This window comes from Lycium ferocissimum, chromosome 1 (genome assembly GCF_029784015.1).
Source record: "Lycium ferocissimum isolate CSIRO_LF1 chromosome 1, AGI_CSIRO_Lferr_CH_V1, whole genome shotgun sequence".
In the NCBI taxonomy this organism is placed as follows: Eukaryota; Viridiplantae; Streptophyta; class Magnoliopsida; order Solanales; family Solanaceae; genus Lycium; species Lycium ferocissimum.
Genome location: NC_081342.1, coordinates 11,651,590 through 11,658,308, shown reverse-complemented (window position 1 = coordinate 11,658,308; position 6,719 = coordinate 11,651,590). Strand labels below are relative to the sequence as shown.

Below are 6,719 nucleotides of genomic sequence, written 5' to 3'. Positions count from 1 at the left end.
CAGTTCATTAATATTTGAGCTCATTAGTTTACCCCTATCTATCCGAATGATCGGCCTCAACTCAAAGAGGAAGAACCTGCACAGAAAACCATCCATTCTCGCTCTATATTTTTTCGAATAAAATGCTTAGCCAATTCCAATGCGTCTAACCAAAAAGTCCTTTCTTCTTCCAACTTTTGATCTTCCCATTCATTCCTCGTGTGCCCTTCTTCCCTTTCTACCAATGAATTCTCTATAATAATTCGTAAATCTAGATTCGCAATTGTTCTCGAATAGCACCTCGCGCCAAGAGAGATTTCTCGATTGCGAAAATGTATCTTAACCCCGGTAGTAAAAAAAGCGGGATGTCGTGTTTCCAAGATTGGATTTCATATTCGAACAAACCTAGTAATCATAAGAAAGTGGGTTTTTTAGTTAGCGGGCCTAGCAAAAGAAAAAATTGGGATAGGATTCTATAGGATCTCCCCTTCAAAATCGACGTTAAAGTTTCCTTTCATCCGGCTCAAGTAGGTACACCAAATAAGGAAAAAAGTTCTCGTTTTCAAACTCTAGAAAATCCCAAAATAAAAAGGTCTACCCTTACTCAAGTTCCCAGCCAAGACGAAACAAGACTTCGTTGACTCCGTCTCTATTAATTCTTTATTAAAATTTAATTCCAACAAATAAAATAGAAAATTTCGAGTAGTCTACTTCCCTTTGAATGATAAATCCCTTAACTCTTAATAATTAAAGGAATACCTTGGAACCCATGAGGATTTACTTGTCTATATATTGTTCCATTCGATCTTTTAGGTCCCGACTTTCACCTCAATGGTTAGGCCACTGTGCCCTTAAAGTCTATACGCGATAGATGTACTCCCGGAACCATGACATTTGACATATTTGCTTACTTGAACATAATTTCTTTCCACGAAAAGAAAGGAAATGGTTCATTCCACAAAATAAAAGCTTTTTTCACGAGGTACAAATAGAAATTCCTCTTTATTTGATTTGTTACGAAATCGACCATAGATCAATTCCCTTTTCATTCGGGAGAGTATTGACTACACCCTAATTCTAAGCTTCATGTTACTCTTTCCAAGTGACACGTTGTGTCCAGGGCATCCCACCGGGATTGACCGGGATGATGCTTTCTCCTTTCGAGTCCGTAAAATCAAAATTTCGATCAAATCACACATCGCAAGATACTAGGCCTTCTAATTCTTTAAGAGGTTTATCTAAAAGATTCGCAATATAACTAGGAAGACGTTTTAAATACCACACATGGGTTATCGGGCATCCGAGTTTCTTGATATAGCCCATTTGATACCTTCGTATCCGAGAATCAACAAATTCGACTCCACATTGTTCACAAGATTTCGTGTATTCTTTTTTCATCTCCGATTACTCGATAATTTCCACAAGCACAAATTTCGCTTTTATAGGACCAAAAATTCTTTCACAAAATAATCCATCTTTTCCCATTATTAGTTTTGTAATGAAAAGTATAAGGTTTTGTTACCTCTTCAACTATATCTCCACTAGGCAAAAGATTTTAGTGGCCTAAGCGTTACTTGTCGAGGAGAACCATCCACCCCAGCCGTTGATGTTTATATTAATCGATCATAGAAGAAAAATTATTATTCATTCCAATTAAGTTTCTTCCTATTAATCAAGTTCTTCTCGATACAAGGAAATGATTCAGCTCTAGAGCTAATGATCGTAGTTCTCGAACAAGCAATCGAAAAGATTCGAGCATCTTCGGGATTAGGTATTGTTCCCAATGATCGTAGTACTAAGTACTTTCCTCGCAGCTGTACTCAACATGATCCGATTATAAGAAGATCTCTTGTAAAATATGAACAACCCCAAACCCTTCTAGAGCCCAAACCTCTCGGAAAGATGGCCTAATTTCTCTTCTTTTCTTTTCATTTCAGCTTTGTGAACACCCCTAGACTGAACACCCATAAAGAACCAATGCGATAGTGACAAAGCAGTAAATGCAGGTCGGCAATGAAAATTAATTTCTTTTCTCTTATGAACTTATCTGGCCCTATTGAAGCCTAAATCATTGTCCTGTAGGGATATCATGAATTCATTATTGCTGCAGGTATATGTAATACTAAAACAAGGAACGATAATGTTCTTCCTTTTTGTAATTTGGAATAAGTTGACAATTAGAGACGCTATAAAGCTATCGACAGAGGAGAGTTGGCATATAGGAAATAACAGTGCTAATAATCTTGTACAAATTAATGTTATTATCGGAGTTAATTATGACACGAGAAAAATAAAGGGACAATTCATAAAAAATCCATCCTCTGCAAAATACTGAAATCATCATATTCGGGGCTATTAAAAAGACACTTATTCCATATATCAATCCAAATCAGGTCATTCAGGTCTATGCTGCCGACATATTTTATTAAGAGTCATGATATAAGCGTCCCCTTTGATTGCATGAAGAAATAGGGAGACTTAATTTCCATTGAGAAGGGAAGCAATTTTGTGATCAAGGTGTGCTTCATGGTCTTCAAGTCGACCTTTGACTGCATCATTTTCCCACTGGAGTAAGGTCGGAACCCCTTTGAGGTTGAACCTGCGATCTACTCGCCATGGGTGCTGTGGAGTCCTCCAGGTAGGTCTGTCCCCAACATAAGCCCTAAGCAGTGCTATATCTTCCGATGATGCTTCCAGTTTCTTGTATATCACAGGTTCAGCTCTTACACAATCTAAACCAAACAGATAAACAATGTCATATAGAATCACCAGCTAACACAAATCGTAAAGATTGAGCTATCTATACTATACGCCCATTGATTGACCTGCAGTTATTGCAAAGTCACGGTAATGCAATTAAAAAAAGGAAAAGGGTTGAACTCTGGTCAAAGTGAAAAACTGGTCGCCGGTCCAACATAATACAATATCTGAATCTCATTTAGAAAACAATTTGCTCAAGATCCCCTTCCCACTCAAGACAACACAATTGACTTGATGCCAAAACAAAATGTATGCAAAAAAAGGTTACAACTCTGGCAAAAAGTTAATTAAGTGTTATGCTAGACTGTCCAGAAGAACAACTTCAGATCTCCATTAAGAGGGCCTAAACTTCAGATCTCCATTAAGAAGGCCTAAAAACGACTTGCAAAAGCGAGCACTCCATGTTTAAGATTCAGTTAGATAAACTGGTCTGAGATTCAAGCCTCACAATAGAGTAATAGCACAATCATGCTTGTGCTAATGTTTACTCGTCACTTAATTAAATAATCACTACATGTTCAAAATGATCAATGATTTAAAGAATAATTTTTTTTTTTTTTTTTTTTTTTATGACATGGGAACCACTTGGCCGCTACCCTTGGGTGCGCAAGGGTAAACCCAGTTCCTGTGCAATAGCTCACAAACCACACAAGAGAGATAGCCCGCACTAGGCGAGCCCCGTGCGACGAGCTCGACCCAGAAGACAAATCCCCTGCTGTCGTAGGCATTTAAAGAATAATTTTCAAGACAATTAAATAAGTAAAGTATGAGATAAAGGTCTAAGAAAGTAAAAGGTTTATCTAGAGGAGAGACCAATTGTAGGTTCGGTTTTAGAGAGGAGAATTACGAAGATAGTCTGGGGTAAACTTATATGGTTGCACACTACTTGATGTTAATACAGTGATACTGATAGTAATTCCCTGGAATTGATTCTTCCACTCAGTCCCCTGACATTGAAACTTCGTTAACCAAGGTCAAATTTTTTAATGATCTTGCTTTACTTTTTATCATTTCACTGAAATACACTAGTGTTTGAGTCTCTTCAAATTGTTAATGGTCCATATTGAAGGGGAATAAAAGAATGTTACATGAGCGGGTTATAGCTTGTACAAAAGAGCTGCGCTTACCCCGTGCGCACCCGGGTAGCGGCTACAGGTTCCCATGTCATCAAAAAAATAAAATATTACATGAACTATATGACCAGAGTTTTAGAAATGAATTCAATGAAATCATAAGATTGTTACATCAACTATAGGGCCATATTTTTGCAATTGAACAAGAAAAACTTAAAGACTCTTTTTCTTAGATAATAAATAGGCAGCCAAATGTAGATAAGAAGAATCAGTCATGTATCCGGGCAATTAGTTCTTCTACTAAAAACAGGAAACTGCAGAACAAAAGTGTAGCTTGAATCTAATATCTGCCATCACATTGATAGCAGATGCAGAAAGAAAATACCTTATTAATTTAATACAGATACAATTGCAAATGTCAAATTTCCTAGGTATAAAAATGGAGGCACCACCATTCTCAAGAAAAAGATGATGCTAAACAACAGAAAATCGACACTGTCATTCTTGTAGAGTAATTGGTTTTGAAATAACCTAACCTCAAACCACACTAAAAGGTTTTGTATATGTATGTCACAACTAAAACAAAAAGATAGAATCAATTTATTTATTTATGATCCTAGATTAAAAGCTAGTTTTTAGCCGATTTCAGTTCTTCATCTATTAAAATTGAAGAACCAAGACTAGCACCAACAAACTCTGATGGAACATATACTAGAGAGGGTGCAGCAGAAACAATCCACCGCCATATATACAATTTTCAAGCAAAAGAGAAGGGAAGTGCAAACAAATTCCCACAACGCTCGGGAAAGGGGAATTGAAAGCAAGTGGGTTACCAGGGCACCAACTAAGGTTGGTAGAAAGGTCTATATCAGCCAGGAAGAGGATGAAATTTGCTTGGTTGTTAGGGGGAATCTGCTCTGAACTTTTCAAAAACTCCATCAAAGGTAGCTATGGTGGCGTCCAACACCTTCAAAGGCATCTTTACCCTACTATTCGATTTCACTTCTGATAGCTTTAAAGATTAGGTCGAATTTATTCCCAACAAACAAAGAAAAATAATATATTCCCCTACAACCCTGATGTATTACTTCAATACCCTCCCCAAATACCAAGTCACGTTTCTTCTTCTTTTTTCGTTTGGCTTTTTTTTTTTCAAAAATAAATAACTTTATATCAGCCCCAAAACATTATCTTAGTATCATTCAAAGCCCAAAAGTCTATTTGGCCGCTACTCTATCTTCTTGTTATTCAAGTTATGTCACAACAATGGTGTGTTCGGTATGGAGAAATGTTTGTGTTCTCTAAAAACTAGTTTTAGTGTATGCGCGTATCTCATTTACAACAAATACTACAAGAAAAACCTTTGACCAAAGTTATCTTTCAATAACATATTTTTCTCTTACTATAAAAAAAATTTACTCAAGTTTTCGTTCACATATCAAAATCTCGAAAAAGTATTCTTTCCCCGTATATTGCAAAGATCTCTTTTGTGTTTCGGGTAAGTAATATTATATTAAACTTTAAAATGTTATTGCTAATGATAGTAACATTTAAAAAGAGGTTTAAAAATCGTATGTGTGTATATATATACGAAGCTATACACAAACACACACACTTACGAAGCTTAAGGTACATAGTTTGAGAACCTAATTATCTTTAAACATGTACATAGTCTGAAAACCTAATTATCTTTAACATCAAAGGAGTAAGACTGCATTAGAAACGTTAATGGAAATTATTAGTTTTTTTTTTTACTTACAAACGTTAATGACAATTACGTATTAGTTTTACTTATTCTTTATGGACTTTGCCATTTTTGTTCTTGCTCTTTGTAAAATTGTCACATTCATAAAACTCAACCACTATGGGTGAGGTAATGTTCTTTTTTTTTTTTAAAAAAAAAAAAAAAAAAAAAAGGAAAATACACAGCGTATTTAAAAATAGAATATTTTATTGAATTCAAAACTTTAAGTAGTTGTTGTGTATCTGTATCAATGAGAAATTCTTTTCTTAAAACGACATAATAATGTATTCTAGAGTTTATAAATAGAAACAAAAAAATTAGAAGAAGTTCCTAAATACAGTAAATCTTGATCTTATTTAACGGTTTGGATGCACTAAAGTCGGTGGTGGCAATGGAAACATGATTCAGTCAAGGCTGAGTAATTTGGTTATTATGTGTTGTCTTGTAAAAATTCATGAATATGTATAAATTATTCTTTAGAACATTAATTTAAACGAATTAAAATACGGCTGTTTGAATGTGTTCACTTTCTCGCATAAATAAAAAGGCTCTTCGACTCATCATAATAAGATCCGATAGTGCAATTGAGTTACACTTGAAACTTAGAGAAGTCCTACTTTACTAAAGCAAAGTTTTTTGGTCCTCTCTTTTTACCTTCGAGTATACTACGGATGCGATTAAATTAAGAAAGTAGGCATGAAAAATAGCACAAACCTTTTAATTCTCATTTAGTCAACCCTTACGTTGAATTAGATTAAATAGCACATTTTTCTATTTAGTGTACAAATAATGTACTTATCTCTTTGGTTTGGATGGCAACTCACAAGCATAATACAAATCTCTAATTGCTATTGGTCTGTAGCTTTTATTTTTGAATCAATGTAATTTAGGCAAAATATAGGCTAGATATGAGATAATTCTGAATATATTTCTATTCTAATAATACAAAATTTTAGAATGAACGTAAAAATTGAAACAAAAACTATATGATGTACAAATATTTTTACATGCTTATTGTTAATTCTAGGAGTCTAGCATTCAGGAATAAAAAAAGTCTTTTCGGAAGAACTGACAGATGCCATAATTTCGTTGTGCAATTAGCTTTCTAAACGTTGGATGATTTTTATAATAAATTGTTACTGAATGTTACTTACTCTCTCCAA

General features: G+C 34.7%; 1 pseudogene; it reads right to left on the bottom strand.

Annotated features, from left to right (window-relative positions):
* Nucleotides 1-2,198: 2,198 nt before the first annotated feature.
* LOC132047830 (thioredoxin-like protein Clot) lies at nt 2,199-4,806 on the bottom strand (annotated as a pseudogene).
* Between the last annotated feature and the right edge of the window lie 1,913 nt (nt 4,807-6,719).